General features: G+C 37.9%; 1 long non-coding RNA gene and 1 pseudogene across 2 annotated transcripts in view; one reads left to right on the top strand and one right to left on the bottom strand.

Annotated features, from left to right (window-relative positions):
- LOC306664744 overlaps nucleotides 1–23371 on the bottom strand; it is a 471099-nt gene that overhangs the window by 315042 nt on the left and 132686 nt on the right. The gene's annotated exons all lie outside the window — the stretch shown is intronic.
- Nucleotides 1484–3463, top strand: LOC306664447 (caspase-3-like; annotated as a pseudogene). The gene has a single exon. The product of its transcript is annotated as a caspase-3-like (transcript).

Raw genomic sequence — 23371 nt, 5'->3', positions numbered from 1 at the left:
CTTCACAGCAAAGGAGACAATCAAGAATGTGAAGAGAAAATCCACAGAATGGGAGAATATCTTTGCCACCTGCACCTCAGATAGAGCTTTAATCTCCAGGATATATAAAGAACCCAAAAAAATTTACAACAATAAATCAAGGGCTGGGGAGATAGCTCATCGGTAGAGTACTTGCCTGCAAACACAAGGCCCTGGGTTTGGTCCCGCGGCACCGCAAAAAAAAAAAAAAAAAAAAAAAAAAAAAAAAGAAATTAAAAATAAATAAATAAAAAAAAAATCAAATTACCCATACAATAAATGTGCAAAATAACTGAACACATTTATCAAGAAGAAGATATACAAGTGGTCAAAAAATAAAAGAAAAATTGTTCAACTTCTCTAGAAATTAAAGAAATGCAAATTAAAACTACACTGAGATTCCATCAAACTCCTTCTCAGCAAACTTGGAACAGAATCACCATTTAACCCACCTATCCCACACCTTGGTCTATACAAAGGACTTAGAATGAGAATACTATTGTGATACAGCCACATCAATATTAATAGCAGCTCAATTCACAAGATCCAACCTAGGTACCCTTCGACAGATGAATGGATAAAGAAAATTTGGCATATACACACAATGGAATATTACTCAGCCATCAAAAATTAAATTATGGCATTTACAGGTAAATGGATGGAGTTGGAGAATATTATGCTTTGCAAAATAAGCCAATGAAAGTAACCAAAGGATGAATGTTTTCTCTAATATGAATGCTAATTCACTGTGTAGAGAAGTGTTGGGAGCTAGGGAAAAATGGAGATACTTTACATTAGGCAGAGGGGAGGGAAGAGGGTATGGGGGTTGGAAGAACAGTAAAATGAATTGGACATTATTATCCTATGTAGATATATAATTACATGAGCAGTTTGATTCTATAAGCTGTACAACAGAAGAATAAGAAGTTATACTCTATGTATGATGTGTCAAAATGCATTCTACTCTCAAGTATCACTATTTAGAACAAATAAAAATAATATTTTTAAAAATGTCATATGGAAGAAATGGTTCATGATGTTTTCATGGGGTTAAATGTTCTCTATAATATACATTCAAATGTCACAGAGCAAATATTTAATGATTAGGAAGTTTTCAGGGCCATCTTATGTATGAGGGTTTGCCCTCTATTTCTGACAAGACTGTATTTAGGAATTGAGCCCAATGAAGAGTTCAAAAGTCACATTGCATATAGTGCCAGGATAGGATCCTTGGAGGAAATTTGGGATTTGTCCAATTTTGGATCTCAGATATAAGATGATAGATTTCTTATCTACAAAATGTCATGCTTCCTCTTGTTAAATAGTTAACTCAGGATCCACTAGTGCTATTGTAATATGATATACTCATTCAAGTTCCACCAAAATTATTGTTAATGCACATTTCATTTTGGCTAAGTGTCTTAACAGTTTTTAAATTAATGTTTAAAACAGCAGGACAGCGGAGGCCCGGCAGGCGCCGAGTGTGGAGGTGTGAGCGGTGTGGAGCTCCTTAGAGCTGCGCAGTTGTTTGATGGAGATGACGTCTTCCCAGAAGTCACATTGAAGTGGACTCACCTTTCCTTTGGAGGCAGTTAAGAAAAGTAACCATGGAGAACAGTGAAAACTCAGTGGATTCAAAATCCATTAAAAATTTTGAAACAAAGATCATACATGGAAGCAAATCAATGGACTCTGGAATATCCTTGGACAATAGTTACAAAATGGATTATCCTGAATAAGAACTTTCATAAAAGCGCTGGAATGGCCTCTCGGTCTGGTACAGATGTAGATGCAGCAAACCTCCGAGAAACATTCCTGAACTTGAAATATGAAGTCAGGCATAAAAATGACCTCACCCGTGAAGAAATTGTGGAGTTAATGCACAATGTTTCTAAAGAAGATCATAGCAAAAGGAGCAGCTTTATTTGTGTAATTCTAAGCCATGGTGATGAAGGAATAAATTTTTGGAACAAATGGACCTGTTGACCTGAAAAAAATAACAAGTTTCTTCAGAGGAGACTATTGTAGAAGTCTAACTGGAAAACCCAAACTTTTCATTATTCAGGCCTGCCGGGGTACAGAACTAGACTGTGGCATTGAGACAGACAGTGGTATCGATGATGACATGGCATGCCAAAAAATACCAGTTGAGGCTGACTTCTTATATGCATATTCCACAGCACCAGGTTACTATTCCTGGTGAAATTCCAAGGATGGATCCTGGTTCATCCAGTCACTCTGTGCAATGCTGAAATTATATGCTCATAAGCTTGAATTTATGCATATCCTTACTTGGGTAAACCGGAAGGTAGCAACAGAATTTGAATCCTTTTCCCTTGACTCCACTTTTCATGCAAAGAAACAGATTCCATGTATTGTGTCCATGCTCACAAAAGAACTGTATTTTTATCACTAAAGAAATAGTCGAATTTTTTTCATTTGTATGCCAAGTGAGAAAACAATATGAGTAATACTTTTATTTCCTCTCTCACTTAAATTTTGTCTAAAGATGGTACTTTGAAACATAACCACTTCTGCATTAGAACCACAATGAAGCTACCTGAAACTCAAAATCAGGTAGTTGGACTTGAATTTAATTAGGAATAAATAAATATGGATAATGGTGGAATCATTATGAGAGGAAATTATAAATTTACATCTTTCATAATTATCAAGATTTAGTGATGCCATGCTTTGAGTTTTTAATTTATGAAGAAGTGAAACATTTTGGTAAATATGAATTTTAATATTCTCCCCACACACTGAAGACTGTGCATTCTAGTTTTTGTCAAACTACAGAAATGAAGATGTGGAATCATGGATCTTAGAACTTGGGGACATGGGCATGTTCAAAGTCCCTTATTTTAGAATTGATAAATGGAAGTCAGCCAAGTGTATTTTTATCACCTGTCATAGCTCATGGTTTTGTGCTATTTGTTCTGAGCATGTCTGTTGTTAAAAAAAAAAAGGGTTACAATGGAGATGGGAACTGAATATTTTAGAGAAAGTATGAGCAAGCTGAGTTGATTTTTTTAAGCTTAATTTACAACATTAATTGAGGGACCAAATCATAACTGTAAGATCCTAAGATCTACCAGCATATGTTTCTTCTCATTTGTTTTTATGCAAATCAGCTGAGATGTACAGACCAACAAAATGTGTAAAGAACAATATGAAAAAAATTCAATTTTTGATTGTTAGGCTATATGAAGAAATGCTATAGGAACATACTAAAATATGATTTGCATAGTAAATAGTGAAAATATAAGGAAAGAACAATAAATGATTAGCTGGGCACTCTGTAATTTGAGAGAAGATGGTTTGAACCTGAGATGTGGCACAGCCTGCCTGTTCAGTGTAGGCAGAGCCATAGACTCAGCTTCAGAAGAAGACCACCAGCTGGATTTTTACATGTACGGGTGTGCATGTGGCAGATGCTCCTTAGGCATGAATAGTGATGTAAGAAGATGAACCAAATCAGAAATTTATGAAATGGAGAGTTTTCCAAAGGTGGTGAGAGTCATAATAAAAATCATGGTACTCCTTGTGGTAAAATTTGTAAATGTTATTTTCTGAAGTTTACAATCAAAGTAAAATAGTAGCAACATTTTATGTAGTTCCCTACAGTAAAAGGACCATGTACACAGGACTTCAGAAGCATCCAGTTGGAGCCCGTCCTATGCACAGAGGGAAACTGGAAGCCAGAGCTTAGCCTCAGCCAGAGAGGCTAGAATTCTGGCTTCCTCACTCCTTGAGATGTTGAGCCATTACTGACTGCTCTGGTGGGTCTCACTGGCTTTCAGTCCAACATTTCACATGAGCTTTCTTTTTGCTCAAAGAAAGGAACTAACATTTTAATTGACAGCTAATTGACTGAATCTATTGACTTTTTCTAAGAAAATGTAGCATGTAATGGTCTCTTAAGGTGTGTTCCTGTGTGACAATTTTGTAATAATTTGTTATTGCATTTTTATTTCAAAACATAAATTCAAACTTAAAAAAAAAAACAGCAGGACATGTTGGCCTTTGGAGATAGGCTTTATAACTGAGTGTGAATGTGTGATAAAGTCAGAATATGTGTATATGTATGTGAATGTGTGTGTGTGTGTGTGTGTGTGTGTGTAAGAGTGATCAGGGGATCCAAGATGGCGGGCTAGAGGTAGGCTGCATTCCTTGTCACTCCGTAACTCTGGTTTAAAGCAGAGGATATCTGTTTCTTGGTGAGGCAGTTTTTGCTGCTTATCGATCCCCTGCTGTTTACCCCATTTGTCTACTGTGATCACCTGCAGTCTGTCAACATATTGACACCTTTTTTGAGTGCAGATTGCTCACTGTCAGGCCCCTATCATTTGCCATTTGCCTGCCTCTTCCTGTCCATCGCCTGCCTTACACCTATCCACCACCCACCACATGAGTTTCACCTCCCGATTGTCCAACAACAGTCAGCAAACTAATTGCCGACCACCAGTGGAGTGCCAGCTGCCTGCTGTTGCTTGGAAGTTCACATTGACAGTACCTGCAGATTTGATTACACATGTCTGCCGCCATTTTGAGACAACAGCCAGGCCCTGTAGGACCCCTGGCCAGACTGACTGAGCCCTGTCTTCAGAATCCCTCAGCCTAACTGACCACTCCCTGCCTCCGGGGCCCTCACATCTACTGACTGCTCCCTGCCGCCACGACCCCCAGACCAACTGACTGCGCCCTATCACTGGGACCCCAGACCAACTGATTGCACCCGGCCTCCAGGATCCCGCAACCACACCAAACACACCCGACCTCAGGACCCTGTCTGACCAACCACACCCCACCTCCAGGACCTCCAGGCAACCACTTCCACTTCCCGAGCTGCAGTTCCCCATTTGCCAACACATTTGGAAGCCAGAGAAGCCATCTTGGATAATCTTGGAAGCTGTATCTCTGATCTTTAGGCGGGGCAAATCCCATCCTGAGATGCCTGCTGGAGGCTTGAAGCTCATTGTCAGGCACCTCTCATGCATCAGGCTACTGAAGACTGGAAGGTTTGAATAATATATGACTGATATACTATAGATTTTCTTTTCTCTCCTTATTGAACAATTTTAAGTTTTTATTTCTTTATTTTATTTGCTCTGTTTTCCTTTTGTTTACCTGTTCCCTCAGAGTCTCTTTCTCCCTTTTTTCATGCTAACATCCAATTTCTTTTGATTACACTCTCACTCTTTCTATTTTCTAGAACTTCTGTATATTCTTTTCTTATCCCATTAACAGCTACATCCTACATCCCTCTGCATCCTCTTTGTCCTCCATTAGAAACTGCAGACCTTATTGCAAACCTGTTTGTTATACTGAAGATAATATTTGAACTCATTCTGTTTATTATGATGATTTTGTTATTGTCCTCATAGGGGCTATTTGGTCTAGGACTGCATAGTGTCTGTATTGGCCACTGCTAATATTGATCTCCCCTTAAAGAAAAGATTTTGGAAACCCATAGGGCCACTATAAGCCTATAGGGGAAATCTGCAATACCCCAGATCTGCACTTCTAGAGGGCAGGATACATGAACAACATGAAAAAACAAGGGAAGAAAATGATCCAAACAAATCTAGATTCTATATTAATAGATCCAATGACAGTATGGTAGAAGAAATGCCAGAAAAGGACTTCAGATTATACATGATTAAGATGATTCGTGAAGCAAAGGATGAAATAAGAGAGCAAATGCAGGCAATGAATGATAATACCAATAAGCTAAAAGAGCAACTGCAGGAAGCAAAAGATCATTTCAATGAAGAGGTAGAGATTCTCAAAACAAACAAACAAACAAACAAACAAAAAAACAAACAGAAATCCTTGAAATGAAGGAAACAATAAACCAAATAAAAAACTCAATGGAAAGCATCACCAAAAGACTAGACCATTTGGAAGACAGAACCTTAGACAATGAAGACAAAATATTTAATCTTGAAAATAAAGTTGGCCAAACAGAGAAGATGGTAAGAAATCATAAAAAGAATCTCCAAGAACTATGGGACATCATGAAAAGACCAAATTTAAGAATTATTGGGATTGAGGAAGGCACAGAGATAAACAAACCAAAGGAATGAACAACCTATTCAATGAAATATTATCAGAAAATTTTCCAAACCTGAAGAATGAAGTGGAAAATCAAATACAAGAGGCTTACAGAACACCAAATGCACAAAATCACAACAGATCCACACCAAGGCACATTGTAATGAAAATGCCTAACATTCATAATAAAGATAGGATTTTGAAGGCCACAAGAGAAAAGCAGCAGATAACATATAGGGAGAAACCAATACAGATAGCAGCTGACTTCTCAACCCAGACTCTAAAAGCTAGAAGGGCCTGGAACAACATATTTCAAGCTCTGAAAGAACATGGTTGCCAACCAAGAATCCTATACCCAGCAAAACTAACCTTCAGATTTGAAGATGAAATAAAATCCTTCCATGATATACAAAAGTTAAGAGAATATACAAATAGAAAGCCTGCACTACAGAATGTACTCAACAAAATATTCCATGAGGAAGAAATGAAAAACAACAATGAAGGTCGGCAAAGGGAGGAACTCCATTAGAGAGAAACCACTCAAAGGAGAAACCAAGCCATCTTAAAAACCAAAAATAAGCCCAAATGACTGGGAATACAAATCATATCTCAATAATAACCCTGAACGTTAATGGCCTAAACTCATAAATCAAGAGACATAGACTGCCATATGGATTAAAAAGAAAGATCCTACAATATGCTGCCTGCAGGAGACTCATCTCATAGCAAAAGACATCCACAGACGAAAGGTGAAAGGATGAGAAAAAACTGACCACGTACATGGACACAGTAAAAAATGGGGTTTTCCATCCTTGTATCAGATAAAGTGGACTTCAAGCCAAAGTTAGTCAGAAGGGATAAAGAAGGTCATTTCATACTGCTTAAGGGAACCATAAATCAGGAAGACATAACAATAGTAAATATTTATGCCCCAAACAATGGTGCATCCCTGTACATCAAAAAAATCCTTCTCAATTTCAGGAATCAAATAGACCACAACACAATAATTCTGGGTGACTTCAATGCACCACTATCACCACAAGATAGATCTTCCAAAAAAAAAAAAAAAAAAAAAAAACCAAACAAAGAAACCATAGAACTCAATAACACCACAATCAATAACCTAGACTTAATATACATATATAGAATATTCCATCCATCAACGAGTGGATTCACTTCCTTCTCAGCAGCACATGGAACTTTCTTGAAAATAGACCATATGTTATGCCACAAGCAGCCCTTAGGGAATGCAAAAAAATAGAGATACTGCCTTGTGTTCTATCAGATCATAATGGACTGAGAGTAGAAATCAAAGACAAAATAAAAAACAGACATTACTCCAACACTTGGAGACTAAATAATATGCTATTGAATGAAACATGGATAACAGAAAATATCAGGGAGGAGATAAAAAAATTCTTAGGGGTCAATGAGAATGACAAAACAACAAATCGAAATCTCTGGGACACACTCATAGCGGAACTAAGAGGAAAATTCATTGCATGGAGCTCATTCCTGAAAAGAATGAAGAGTCAACAATTAAATGACCAATATTACAGCTCAAAGCCCTAGAAAAAGAAGAACAGAAAAACAGAAAAAGTAGTAGAAGACAGGAAATAATTAAAATCAGAGCTGAAATCAATGAAATTGAATCAAAAGAAACAATTCAAAAAATTGACCAAAAAAAGTTTGTTCATTGTAAAAGTCAATAATATAGACAAACCCTTAGCCACACTAACAAAGAGAATGAGAGAGAAGACTCAAATTACTAAAATACATGATGCAAAAGGAAATATCACAACAGACACCACTAAGATACAGAACATAATGAGAAGCTCCTTCAAAAATCTGTATTCAAACACAATAGAAACTACCGAAGACATTGACAAATTTCTAGAGACATATGCTCCTCCCAAACTGAACCAGGAGGACATACACAATTTAAACAGATCAATATCAAGCAATGAAATAGAAGAAGTAGTCATTAAAAACCTACAATCCGAGAAAAGCCCAGGACCAGACGGATTCTTAGTCGAGTTCTACAAGACCTTCAAAGAAGAACTCATTCCAATACTTCTCAAAGTATTCCAGGAAATAGAAAAGGAGGGTACCCTACCAAACCCACTCTATGAAGCTAACATCACCCTCATACCCAAACCAGGAAAAGACACATCAAGGAAAGAAAATTTTAGACCAATATCCTTGATGAATATAGATGCAAAGATCCTTAACAAAATATTGGCAAACCGTATCCAAAAACTTATTTAGAAAATCGTGCACCACGATCAAGTGGGGTTCATTACTGGAATGCAAGGATGGTTTAACATCCATAAATCAATAAACGTAATCCATCATATCAATAGACTTAAGGATAAGAATCATATGGTTATTTCAATTGAAGCAGAAAAAGCGTTCGACAAGATACAACACCCCTTCATGCTCAAAACACTAGAAAAAATAGGGATAGTAGGAACATACCTGAACATTGTAAAGGTTATTTATGCTAAGCCCATGGCCAACATCATTCTTAATGGAGAAAAACTCAAAGCATTCCCTTTAAAAATGGGAATAAGACAGGGTTGTTCTTTTTCTCCACTTCTATTCAACATTGTCCTCGAAACTCTAGCCAGAGCAAGTACACAGACTAAAGAAATTAAAGGGATACGAATAGGAAAAGAGGAACTTAAGCTGTCACTACTTGCTGATGACATGATTCTATATTTAGAGGATCCAAAACACTCCTCCAGATAACTTCTAGACCTCATCAATGAATTCAGCAAAATAGCAGGCTATATGATCAACACACATAAATCTAAAGCATTTTTATACACAAGCGATGAAACATTTGAAAGGGAAATGAGGAAAGCAACTCCATTTGTCATAGTCTCAAAACAAAAAATGAAATACTTCAGAATCAATCTAACAAAAGACATGAAAGACCTCTACAATGAAAACTACAAAACATTGAAGAAAGAAATTGAGGAAGACCTTAGAAGATGGAAAGATCTCCCATGTTCTTGGATAGGGAGAATTAATATTGTCAAAATGGCCATACTACCAAAAGTTCTATACACATTCAATGCAATTCCAAATAAATCCCAATGATATACCTTACATAAATAGAGCAAGCAATCATGAAATTCGTCTGGAAAAATAAGAAACCCAGAATAGCTAAAGCAATCCTTAGCAGGAAGAATGAAACAGGGGTTATCACAATACCAGAACTTCAACTATACTGCAAAGCAATAGTAACAAAAATGGTATGGTATTGGTACCAAAATAGACAGGTAGATCAATGGTACAGAATAGAGGACACGGACACAAACCCAAATAAATACAACCTTCTCATACTAGACAAAGGTGCCAATAATATGCAATGGAGAAAAGATAGCCTCTTCAACAAATGGTGCTGGGAAAGCTGGAAATCCATATGGAGCAGAATGAACCTATACCCCTATCTCCCACCCTGCACAAAACTCAACTCACAATGGATCAAGGACCTTGAAATCAGACCAGAGACTCTGCATTCTATAGAAGAGAAAGTAGGTCCAAATCTTCAACATGTCGGCTTAGGATCAGATTTCCTTCACAGGACTCCCATAGCACAAGAAATAAAAGCAAGAATCAACAACTGAGATACATTCAAACTAAAAAGCTTTCTCTCAGCAGAGGAAACTATCAGCAATGTGAAGAGAGAACCTACAGAATGGGAGAAAAACTTGCCATTCATACTTCAGATAAAGCACTAATTTCCAGAATATATAAAGTACACAAATAACTCTACACTACGAATACAAATAACCCAATCAACAAATTGGCTAAGGCAATGAACAGACACTTCACAGGAGATATACAAGCAATCAACAGATATATGAAAAAATGTTCAACATCTGTAGTAATAAGAAATATGAAAATCACAAGTACCCTAAGATTCCATCTCACCCCAATTAGAATGGCGATTATCAAGAATACTAGCAAAAATAGGTTTTGGCGAGGATGTGGGGAAAAAGGTACACTCATACATTGCTGGTGGGGTTGCAAATTAGTGCAGCCACTCTGGAAAGCAGTGTGGAGATTTCTCAGAAAACTTGGAATGGAACCACCATTTGACCCAGCAATCCCACTCCTTGGCCTATACCCAAAGGACTTAAAATTAGCATACTACACAGAAACATCCACATCAATGTTCATAGCTGATCAATTCACAATAGCCAGATTGTGGAACCAACCTAGATGTTCTTCAATTGATGAATGGATAAAGAAATTTTGATATGTATATTCAATGAAATACTACTCAGCTATAAAGAATAATAAAATTATGGCATTTGCAGGCAAATGGGTGAAATTGGAGAATATCATGTTAAGTGAGATAATCCACTCTCAAAAAAAACCAAGGGACGAATGAATGATCTTGCTGATAAGTGGATGATGACACCTAATGGGGGAGAGGTGGCAAGAATGGAGGAAGAAGGTACAGTATAGAAGGAAAAGAGGGGAAGGAGGGGGAAGAAAAAAATAACAGAATGAATGAAACAACATTGCCCTATGTAAATTTATGATTACACAAATGGTATGCCTTGACTGCATGTACAAACAGAGAAACAACATGTATCCCATTTGTTTACAATAAAAAAATAAAAAAATCAAATAAAAAATTTTAAAAAATATAAAAAAAAAAAATAATCATAACATTCAAAAAAAATAGTACCCAGATGGAAGTATACTCAGGTACATATAGAAATTGAATGTATAAAGATGACATCATCTCAAATCACTGGGAAAAGGAAGTGGTCAATAAATTTTATAGGGATAAGTAAAGTAATATCCCTGCCTCATCTCATATACCATGATAAACTCTATATGTACCAAAGATATTTTTTAAATAACACAACAATTAAATCTGACTGCATTGTGTTAAATTCACCCAGAATATTTGTATTGTGGTCTATTTGATTCCTCGAATTGAGAAGGATTCGTTCGATGTACATGGATGCACCATTTTTTGGGGAATAAATATTTATTTTTTTAAATTTATTTTTATTGTAAACAAATGGGATACATGTTGTTTCTGTTTGTATATGAAGTAAAGGCATACCATTTGTGTAATCATACATTTACATAGGGTAATGGTGTTTGATTCATTCTGTTATTTTTTCCTTCCTCCCACCACTCCCTCCCCTCTTTTCCTTCTATACAGTACCTTCTTCCTCCATTCTTGCCACCTCTCCCCCATTAGGTGTCATCATCCGCTTATCAGCGAGATCATTCATTCATCCTTTGTTTTTTTTGAGAGTGGATTATCTCACTTAACATGATATCTCCAATTTCACCCATTTGTCTGCAAATGCCATAATTTTATTATTCTTTATAGCTGAGTAGTATTTCATTGAATATACATATCAAAATTTCTTTATCCATTCATCAATTGAAGAACATCTAGGTTGGTTCCACAATCTGGCTATTGTGAATTGATCATTGGACCTACTTTTTCTTCTATAGGATGCAGGGTCTCCTTTCTGATTCCGAGGTCCTAGATCCATTTTGAGTTGAGTTTTGTGCAGGGTGAGAGATAGGGGTTTAATTTCATTCTGTTGCATATCGATTTCCAGTTTTCCCAGTACCATTTGTTGAAGAGGCTATCTTTTCTCCATTGCATATTTTTGGCCCCTTTGTCTAGTATGAGAAAATTGTATTTATATGGGTTTGTGTCCAAGACCTCTATTCTGTACCATTGATCTACCTGTCTATTTTGGTACCAATATCATGTCATTTTTGTTACTATTGCTTTGTAGTAGAGTTGAAGACCTGGTATTGTGATACCCCCTGTTTCGCTCTTTCTACTGAGGACTCCTTCAGCTATTGTGGGTTTCTTATTCTTCCAGATGAATTTCATAATTGCTTGCTCTATTTCTGTAAGTTACATCATTGGGATTTTAATTGGAATTGCATTGAATCTGTATAGCACTTTAGGTAGTATGGCCATTTTGACAATATTAATTCTCCCTATCCAAGAACATGGGAGATCTTTCCATCTTCTAAGGTTTTCTTTTATATATATACATATATATATACATATATATATTTTATTGTAAACAAATGGGATACATGTTGTTTCTCTGTACATGGCGTAAAGGCATACCATTTGTGTAATCATAAATTTACATACAGTAATGTTGTTTGATTCATTCTGTTATTTTTCCCTTCCCCCCAACCCTCCCACCCCTCTTTTCCCTCTATACAGTCCTTCCTTGCTTCATACTTGCCCCCCTCCCTAACCGTAACTCTAACCCTAACACTAACCCTTCCCTTCCCCCATTATGTGTCATCATCCACTGATTAGCGATATCATTCGTCCTTTGGCTTTTTGAGATTGGCTTATCTCACTTAGCATGATATTCTCCAATTTCATCCATTTGCCTGCAAATGCCATAATTTTATCATTCTTTATGGCTGAGTAATATTCCATTGTATATATATACCACAGTTTCTTTATCCACTCATCAATTGAAGGGCATCTAGGTTGGTTCCACAGTCTGGCTATTGTGAATTGAGCAGCTATGAACATTGATGTGGCTGTATCTCTGTAGTATGCGGATTTTAAGTCCTTTGGGTATAGGCCAAGGAGTGGGATAGCTGGGTCAAATGGAGGGTCCATTCCGAGTTTTCTAAGGAATCTCCACACTGCTTTCCAGAGTGGCTGCACTAATTTGCAGCCCCACCAGCAATGTATGAGTGTACCTTTCTTCCCACATCCTCGCCAACACCTGTTGTTGCTTGTGTTCTTGATAATCGTCATTCTAATTGGGGTGCGATGGAATCTTAGGGTGGTTTTGATTTGCATTTCTCTTATTACTAGAGATTTTGAACATTTTTCCATATGTTTGTTGATTGCTTGTAGATCTTCTGTGAAGTGTCTGTTCATTTCCTTAGCCCATTTGTTGATTGGGTTATTTGTATTCTTGGTGTAGTTTTTGAGTTCTTTATATATTCTGGAAATTAGTGCTCTATCTGAAGTATGATTGGCAAAGATATTCTCCTACTCTGTAGGCTCTTTCTTCACATTGCTGATAGTTTCCTTTGCTGAGAGAAAGCTTTTTAGTTTGAATCTATCCCAGTTATTGATTCTTGCTTTTATTTCTTGTGCTATGGGAGTCATGTTAAGGAAGTCTGGTCCTAAGCCCACATGTTGAAGATTTGGACCTACTTTTTTTTCTATAATCTGCAGGGTCTCTGGTCTGATTCCGAGGTCCTTAATCCATTTTGAGTTTAGTTTCATGCATGGTGAGAGATAAGGGTTCAATTTCATTCTGTTGCATGTGGATTTCCAATTCTCCCAGCACCATTTGTTGAAGAGGCTATCTTTTCTCCATTGCATATTTTTGGCACCTTTGTCTAGTATGAGAAAATTGTATTTATTTGGGTTTGTGTCCGTGTCCTCTATTCTGTACCATTGATCTACCTGTCTATTTTGGTACCAATACCATGCCGTTTTTGTTACTATTGCTTTTTGGTAGAGCTGAAGATCTGGTATTGCAATACCCCCTGTTTCACTCTTCCTGCTAAGGATTGCTTTAGGTATTCTGGGTTTCTTATTCATCCAGATGAATTTCATAATTGCTTGCTCTATTTCTGTAAGGTACATCATTGGGATTTTAATTGGAATTGCATTGAATCTGTATAGCACTTTTGGTAGTATGGCCATTTTGACAATATTAATTCTTCCTATCCAAGAACATGGGAGATCTTTCCATCTTCTAAGGTTTTCTTTAATTTCTTCCTTTAGTGTTCTGTAGTTTTCATCGTAGAGGTCTTTCACCTCTTTTGTGAGATTGATTCCCAAGTATTTTATTTTTTTCGAGGCTATTGTGTATGGGGTAGTTTTCCTAACTTCTCTTTCTGAAGAGTCATCACTTAGGTATAAAAATACATTGGATTTATGAGCATTGATCTTTAACCTGCTACATTACTGATTTCACTTATGAGTTCTAAAAGTTTTGTGGTGGAATTTCCAGGTTCCTCTAAATGTATCATCATATCATCAGGGAACAGGGATAGTTTGAGTTCTTCTTTTGCACTTCGTATCCCTTTAATTTCTTCGGTTTGTCTACTTGCTCTGGCTAGAGTTTCAAGGACGATATTGAATAGAAGTGGTGAAAGAGGGCATCCTTGCCTTGTTCCAATTTTTAGGGGGAATGCTTTCAGTTTTTCACCATTTAAAATGATATTGGTCATGGGCTTAGCATAGATGGCCTTTACAATGTTGAGGAATGTTCCCACTATCCCAAGTTATTCTAGTGTTTTGAGCCTGAAGGGATGCTGTATTTTATCGAATGCTTTTTCTGCATCTATTGAAATAATCATGTGATTCTTAACTTTTAGTCTGTTGATATGGTGAATGACATTTATTGATTTCCGGATGTTGAACCAACCTTGCATCCCTGGGATAAAACCCAGTTGATCATTGTGCACATTCTTTTTAATATATCTTTGTATGCAATTTGCTAAAATTTTGTTGAGAAATTTTTGTGGATGTTCATTAAGGATATTGGTCTGAAATTTTCTTTCCTCTATGTGTCTCTGTCTGGTTAAGGTATCAGGGTGATATTGGCTTCATAGAACAAGTTTGGGGGTGTTGCCTCCTCTTCTATTTCATGGAATATTTTCAGGAGTATTGGAACGAGCTCTTCTTTAAAGGTTTTGTAGAACTCGGCTGAGAACCCATCTGGTCCTGAACTTTTCTTTGTTGGTAGGCTTTTGATGACCTCTTCTATTTCATTGCTTGAAATTGATTTATTTAAGTTGTGTATATCCTCCTCGTTCAGTTAGGTAATTCATATGTCTCTAGAAACTTGTTGATGTCTTCAAGGTTTTCTGTTTTTTTGGAGTATAGATTTTCAAAATAGCTTCTAACTATGTTTTGCATTTCACTTGTGTCTGTTGTGATATTTCCTTGTTCATTCTGAATTTTAGTAATTTGAGTTTTCTCTCTTTCTCTTTGTTAGTGTGGCTAAGGGTTTATCAATTTTGTTTATTTTTTCAGAGAACCAACTATTTATTTTGTTAATTTTTCCGATTGTTTCTTTTGTTTCAATTTCATTGATTTCGGCTCTGATTTTAACTCTTTCCTGTCTTCTACTACTTTTGATATTGATCTGTTCTTCTTTTTTTAGGGCTTTGAGCTGTAGTGGTAAGTCATTTATTTGTTGATTTTTACTTCTTTTGTTGAATGCACCCCATGAAATAAATCTTCCTCTTAGTACTGCTTTCATAGTGTCCCAGAGATTTTGATATGATGCCTCTTTGTTCTAGTTTACTTCTAAAAATTTTTTATTTCCCTCCTGATGTCTTCTGTTATCCATTCATCATATAATGGCTTATTATTTAATCTCCAGGTATTGGAGAAGTTTCTGTGTCTTATTCTGTCATTTATTTCTATTTTCAATCCATTTTGATCTGATAGAATACATGGTAGTGTCTCTATCTTCTTGTATTTGCTAACAATAGCTTTGTGGCATAAAATATAGTCTATTTTAGAGAAGGATCCATGTGCTGCTGAGAAGAATGTATATTCGTTCTTGTTGGATGGTATATTCTATATATGTCCTTTAAGTCTAAATTGTTGATTGTGTTACTGATCTATGGTTTATTTATTCAATTTTTGTTTGGAGAATCTATCCAGTGGTAAAAGAGGTGTGTTAAAATTGCCTAGTATTATTGTGTTGTGGTCTATTTGATTTCTGGAATTGAGAAGGATTTGTTTGACGTACATGGATGAGCCAATGTTCGGGGCATAGATATTTGTGATTGTTATGTCTTGCTGATTTATGCTTCCCTTAAGCAGTATGTAATGTCCTTCTTTATCTCTTCTGACTTTTTGGCTTGAAGTGCACATTATCTGAAATGAGGATGGATACTCCATGTTTTTTTGTCCATGTACATGGTATGATTTTCCCATCCTTTCACTTTTAGTCTATGGGTATCTCTTTCTATGAGATGAGTCTCTTGCAGGCTGCTTATTGTTGGATTTTTCTTTTTAATCCAATCTGCCATTCTATGTCTTTTGATTGATGTGTTCAGGCCATTAATATTCAGGGTTATTTTTGAGATTTGATTTGTATTTCCAGTCATTTGACTTATTTTTGTATTTTGACATGATTTGGTTTCTCCTGTATTTGGCTATTCCTTTAGGCCAGTTCCTCCCATTGCTGATTTGCACTGTTGTTTTTCATCTCTTCCTCATGGAATATTTTGCTGAGAATGTTCTGTAAAGCCAGCTTTCTTTTTGTAAATTCCTTTAGCTTTTGTTTATCATGGAAGGTTCTTATTTCATCGTCAAATCTGAAAGTAAGTTTTGCTGGGTATAAGATCCTTGGTTGGCATCCGTTTTCTTTCAGGGCTTGGTAAATGTTGTTCCAGGCCCTCTAGTTTTTAGGGTCTGGATTGAAAAATCTGCTGATATTCTTATTGGTTTCCCCCTGAATGTAATCTGATTCTTTTCTCTCGTGGCCTTTAAAATTCTTTTGTATGTTAGGTATTTTCATAGCAATGTGCCTTGGTGTGGGTCTGTTGTAATTTTGTATATTTGGAGTCCTATAAGACTCTTGTATTTGGTTTTCCATTTCATTCTTCAGATTTGAGAAATTTTCTGATATTATTTCATTGAATAGATTGTTCATTCCTTTGGTTTGTTTCTCTAAGCCTTCCTCTATCCCAATAATTCTTAAATTTGGCCTTTTCATGATATCCCATTATTCTTATAGATTCTGTTCATGATTTCTTACCATCTTCTCTGTTTGGTCAACTTTGTTTTCAAGATTAAACATTTTGTCTTCAATGTCTGAGGTTCTGTCTTCCAGGTGTTCTATCCTATTGGGTATGCTTTCTATGGAGTTTTTAACTTGGTTTATTATTTCCTTCATTTCAAGGATTTCTGTTTTTTTTTTTTTTCAGTATCTCTAACTCTTTATTGAAATGATCTCTTGCTTCCCGTATTTGCTCTTTTAACTGTTGATTGGTGTGATCATTTAATGCCTGCATTTGCTGTTTCATCTCCTCCTTCAATGCCTGCATTTGCTCTTTCATCTCCTCTTTTGCTTCACTGATTTTTTGATTATGTACATTCTGAACTCCCTTTCTGACATTTCTTCTGCTGTGCTGTCATTGGGTTTTGTTGATATAGTATCTAGGTTTTTTTGGGACATTTTCTTCCCTTGTTTTCTCATATTGGTCAGATGTCAGTGGTACACTGAGATATTGTATATTTCCTCTATTGGCTTATAGTGTCCCTGTAGATTTCCAGTATATCACCTCCCAGCCTTCAGTAGCCTGAAGTCTTGGAGGAACTTGATAATGCAGTGCTTCTGAAGAAATCTGCCCCTAGCCTGCTACCAGTTCCAGGGATTGGAGCTGGCTGTGTACGGAAAGGCTCTCACTGGGCGGTCTGCTCTGAGAAGCTGGCCGTGAAAGGAGCGTGGTGTCAGAGGGAGCAGGGCTGCTTGGGGAATTCCCTGGCTGCCCTGTCCTGGTCCCTGAAGGTGCCTGTGGGCTGGAGCTCGCCACTGGCTCCAGGAGTTGGAGCTGGTTTTGTGTAGAAAGGGTCTCACTGGGGGCTTGCTCTGAGAAGCTGGGTGTGTGGAAGGAGCCCACAGCCGGAGGGAGCAAGGCTGCCTGGGGAAGACTCTCGCTGCCCTGCCCTGCTCTGAGAAGCCGCCCCTGTCCGGGCCTGCCATCAGGGCCAAGCTTCACCCACTGGGTGAGATTCACCCCTGTGCCTATTTTAGTTTGTGTCTCTCAATGCCTCCCCTTCTTGAATCCTGGGTTCTGGAGTGACAGGAGATGCAGTCACCCTCTAGTCCGGCATCTTGGATCGCCCCATGGAAAGAGCTTGCCGCGGAGGAAGCAGGGATGCTTGGAGAAGTCTCTGGCTGCCCTGCCCTGGTCCCACAGGCTGCCTGCAGGCCAGACTCTCCACTGGCTCTGGGACTTGTGGATGGCTCTGTGTAGAAAGGCTCTCACTGGGTGGTCTGCTCCGAGAAGCTAGCTGTGAAAGGAGCCTGCTGCCAGAGGGAGCAGGGCTCCTTGGGGAAGTCCCTGGCTGCCCTATCCTGGTCCCTGAAGCTGCTTGCAGGCCAGAGCTCACCACTGGCTCTGGGACTTGGAGCTGGTTCTGCGCCGAAAGGGACTCACTGGGGGGCCTGCTCCGAGAAGCTGGGCGTGTGGAAGGAGCCAGCCACAAGAGGGAGCAAGGCTACCTGTGGAAGACTCTATTTGCCCTGCCCTGCTCTGAGAAGCTGCCTCTGTCTGGACCTGCCGCCCTGGCCGAGCTTCACCCAGTGGGGGAGACTCACCCCGTGGCTCTATTTTAGTCTGAGTCTCTCAATGCCTCCCCTTCTTGAATCCTGGGTTCTGGAGCGACTGGAGATGCAGTTGCTCTCTGGTCTGCCATCTTGGATCGCCTGGGCACTCTGTTTTGTTAATAGACTAGTATGATACTATTAAATCAGTTAGGCTTTTATAATTGCCCTAATGTGTTTTAGTGCTGGCCCTACTTCCATGTTTTTTTTTTTTTTTCTCACTAAATTTGGCATTAGGTGATATATCTTAAATCTGTTAAGTTTTCATTGAGATGTTATTATATTTTCAAATTAATTTACACAATGATATGGTCCTTCTATTTGTCGAAAGGCTATTTTTTGCCTTCAGTGGTATTTTAATTTTTATTTTTAATAGGTCTCACATTTTTGTTGACATGTTAACAGATTTTTGTTAGCATTCTTTATGAAATGATTTCTTCCATTAAGTTTTCCAAACGATTGTTTGAATATATATAAACTACTGATTTTTGTATGTTGATTTAGTACTTGATAATCTAACTGAGCTATCTAACTGTTTGTAGTAGGTGTTAATAAAATATCTTGAATCTTAAAAAATATTTAAACAACCTCCTACTGTATTAGGCTACTGGAACTGGCGGCTCAGAGAGCAGCACAAACAGGAAGGGGTTAACAACTCCCCCCCAAACCCCACTCTGTCAGTGCATAACTCAGTAAGAATTGGAAAGGAATATTGATGGACATAGACAGTGACCACCTAGGTGGGGCAACTCTTTTGACCATCTCAGTGGAGACGTTTCCTTTATTCTTTAGATTTTGTTATTTTCTTGTGTGTGTGTGTGTGTGTGTGTGTGTGCGCGTGTGTGTGTGTGTGTGTGTGAATTCTTTCTCTGCTGATTGACTCAGGGACATATATACATATACTTATTTGTTTCTTTTTCTCGAGTTGGTAGCATTTTTAAAATGTAGTAATTTCTTTTCCTGCCTTGTCTTTTGAGGGTTCAGGTTTTTGGATTGTATGTCTAGGCTTGATTTGTATGCTTTTCATTACTTTATCTGTCTGGTTTCTCTTTGTCTCTTATTTGCTTCTGCTTAAGACTAATTTCTATTGCTTTCCAGAGTGGTTGCACCAGTTTGCAGTCCCAGCAGCAAAGTATGAGTGCACCTTCATCCCCACATCTTCATCAGCATTTATTCTTACTTGTATTCTTGATAATTGCCATTCTGACAGAGTGAGATGAAATCTCAGTGTAGTTTTAATTTGCATATCACTAATTCCTAGAGATGCTGACAATTTTTCACACATTTGTTCACCATGTCATTTCTTCTTTTGAGAAGTGTCTGTTTAGTTCCTTTGTGGATTGGCTGCTTTCACTCACCATTATATGAGAAAAAAATCATCCATGCTGCATGTGACTACTTTTTCATTCTCAGTACCTCCTATGTTACATGAATAAAAACATGCCACTTTAATTACATGTAAACCTGTTTTCAAAACTCATGTGTTTTTTCTTACATACATTGGTTTCCACACCTTCAGGTTCTGTGATGTTTTCCTCAGATTTCACAAATACACTAATTGCTGTGTTTCTGAGACTATTTCATTAATTACAAGGAACAGATGAAACACATAAAATGAACAACGCACACAGTCACACTCTTAAGTCCTTCATCACAGAGCAAGAAATCAATGTATGTAAATATGTGTCAAACTAACAAAAAGACAAAAAACTACATTCATTCTCATCCAAACCATACTGCTCCCATGTCCCCAGTTATAAACACCTGGTCCACCATACATTAAACCAGGATCCAATTTTAACTAACCTGCTATGAACTTACGCCAAGCTCACTCATTCACCTCACACCATTTGACAGCAGTATGGTCATAACACACATGGCAGAAGCACTCATGAGAGATCCTCATCTGTGTTCCCTTGTTGAGGAGCTGCAAAGTCACACATGTACTACCCAAATCTTGTGTGTTCATTAGAAGATTTTGTCCTGATCCTTGAGGTTAAAGGTTTATTCTCTGATTTATATAATTTCTCCTGACACTACTCTTTCTATACACACTCTCACATGCAGGCAAGGGACCAGGTGAACAGCAAAGTCTAGGTCATTAGAATAGGAATCTGACCATACCTGAAGTTGTCCAGTTCAGCATCTGTGATCAGGCATAGTTTGAACCCACTCCTACACTTCATTTCCTCTATTCTTTGTTAGGAGTCTGGGTCTCTGTTTCTGTTTCATCAACAGAATCTCATCAAGAATAACTGCATTTTGGGGCTAAGTGGAGGATCTTTTTTTAATTAAAAAAAGTTTATCTATCTATTTATTTATTTGTTTTATTTATTTTTATTTATTTATTTATTTATTTATTTATTTATTTATTTATTTATATTGATTTATTGTCCACAAATGGGATATAACTATTGTTTGTACATGAAGTAGAATCATACCATTTGCATAATCATAATGTCTATAGAGTAATGATGTTTGTGTCCTTCTATTAGTTATCCTTCTCCCACCCCTCCCCACTCCTCATTTTCATCTATACAATCCATCCTTCCTCCATTCTTTCCTCCCTCCCACCCCTTGCTATGTATCATCATTCACTTCTCAGAGAAATCATTTGGCCTTTGGTTTTTGGGAATGGCCTATTTTATGTATCATGATATTCTCTAACTCCATCCATCTACGTGAAAATGCCATAATTTCATTCTTTATGACTGAATAATATTCCCTTATGTATATATATCATAGTCTCTTTATCCATTCATCTGTTGAAGGGCATCTCGGTTTGTTCCACAATCTAGCTATTGTGAATTGAATTGCTATAAACATTGATATAGCTGCATCACTGTAGTATGCTGATTTTAAATCCTTTAGGTATAGGCTCAAGGAGTGGGATGGCTGGGTCAAATGGTGGTTCTGTTCCAAGTTTCTCAGGAATCTCCATACTGCTTTACGGAGTGTCTGCACCAATTTGCAACCCCACCAGCAATGTAGGAATGTACCTTTTATTGGAATCAGGGGACTTTATGGCTACATTTTGTGGAAAAATTGTCAAATGTCAGAGGAGAAGAGGTGAGTTCATTAGAATTGTCCTTTCAATTTGTATTGTCAGTAAAACCTAAAAGCAAAGAACAAACATAAAATTAAACTGTGCCTAGTAGTATTCCAGTAATACCTGGCATGTGAAAATGTAGAACTATGAATTGTCAGTCAACCATCCTTAAGATATCCTAGGGATAATGACTAGTGAAAAGAGGTTAACATACAAAAGTACAAAACATGCAATTATAATTTTAATTCTTCAAACAGAACAAACAACATATTTTAAGTGGTAGGAGGACATATTAACCCACAATATTGTGGGGATGGTACTTATCTATGTTTAAGTCTACTGAGGGTATAGAAACATAACCAAAATACCATCATGAATGAATTTTAAAACCAACCAGTGGTTTCAGAAATAAGTATCATTCTGGAAATTTTATTTCATTATGTGAATGAATGAAAACACTCTGTAACTCCTGTATGGTTGCTTTCAGGGCCACAAATGGGGGCACTAAATGGGACTTCAGGGACAAAAATGTTCTTTCAATTCTTTAATAAAATTGGTGATTTCAAAGATATGACTCTATCTATTGGAAACAGAGCTGCACAGAATCAGACAATTTTTAGATTTTTATTATATATATATATATATATATATATGAATATATTTTTTTTTTCTTTTTTTTTGCTGGGTGCAGTGCACTTTATTGATGGCCTGTGTCTGTAGTGCTTCCTCTGCCCCTCCCCTTCTTCAGGAAAATGGAGATGAGAGAGTTTCTCAGTGTGTTTAGGGACTGAGTCACCAGCTGGAATTCCCCAGCAGCTGAGGGCCTTTCTCTTGCTCTGTGTTCTTGCTGGTACAGGAGGTCCAGGGCTCTTACTCATTGGAGGCCATGGGGACCATGAAGCCTACCACCCTGTTGTTGTACCTGAATTCATTGTCAGACCAGGAAATGAGCTTCACAAGTAGTTGTTGAGGGCAATGCTGGCTCTAGCATCCAAGGTGGAAGTGTGGGTATCACTTTTAAAGTCACAAGGGATGATCTGGTTCTCTGTGTAGGCCAGGATGGCTTTGAGAGGCCCTCTGTGCCTGCTTGACCACCTTCTTGATGTCCTGGGATTTGGCAGCTTCCTTAGGCAACAGGTCAGATCCACAACTGACACACTGGGGGTGGGCACATGGAAAGCCATGCCAGAGAGCTTCCCATCACAGTTCAGGGGTGACCTTGCCCACAGCCTTGGCAGCACCAGTGGATGCAAGGATTTCATTATAGTCATCACACCACTGTTTCCCTGAGGGGCCATCCACAGTCTTCTGATAAGCAGTGATGACATGGACTGTGGTCATGAGTCCTTCCACAATCCCAAGAGTGTCATGGATGACCTTGGGAAGGGGATCTGAGCAGTTGGTGGGACAGGAGGACTTATTGATGATCTTGAGGCAATTGTTACACTTCTCAAGGTTCACAACCATCACAAACATGGGGGCATCAGTAGATGGAGCAGAGATGATGACACTTTTAGCACTGGTCTTGAAATGAGCCCTGGCTTTCTCCATGGTAGTGAAGACACCCGGGGACTCCACAGCACACTCACCACCAGCATCACCCCATTTGATGTTGGCGAGATCTTGCAACTATTGGATTGTGAAGGACTTTCCACTAATAACACGCTTCCGGTTCTCAGTTTTGGCTGTGCTACTGAATATATAATGGGTGTAGTCTTACTGGAAATGTAGACCGTGTAGTTGAAGTCAATGAAGGGGTTATTGATGGTAACAATATCCACTTTGCCAGAGTTAAAATCAGCCCTGGTGACCAGGCACCCAATACAGCTAAATCTGATCACTCCAACCTTCACCATCCTATCTCAGGGATGTGGCTGGCACTGCACCAGAGAAG

Source organism: Sciurus vulgaris, assembly GCF_902686455.1.
Source record: "Sciurus vulgaris genome assembly, chromosome: 6".
Lineage (NCBI taxonomy): Eukaryota > Metazoa > Chordata > Mammalia > Rodentia > Sciuridae > Sciurus > Sciurus vulgaris.
Note: the sequence above shows the minus strand (reverse complement) of the source record. Positions and strands in the feature narration are given on the sequence as shown.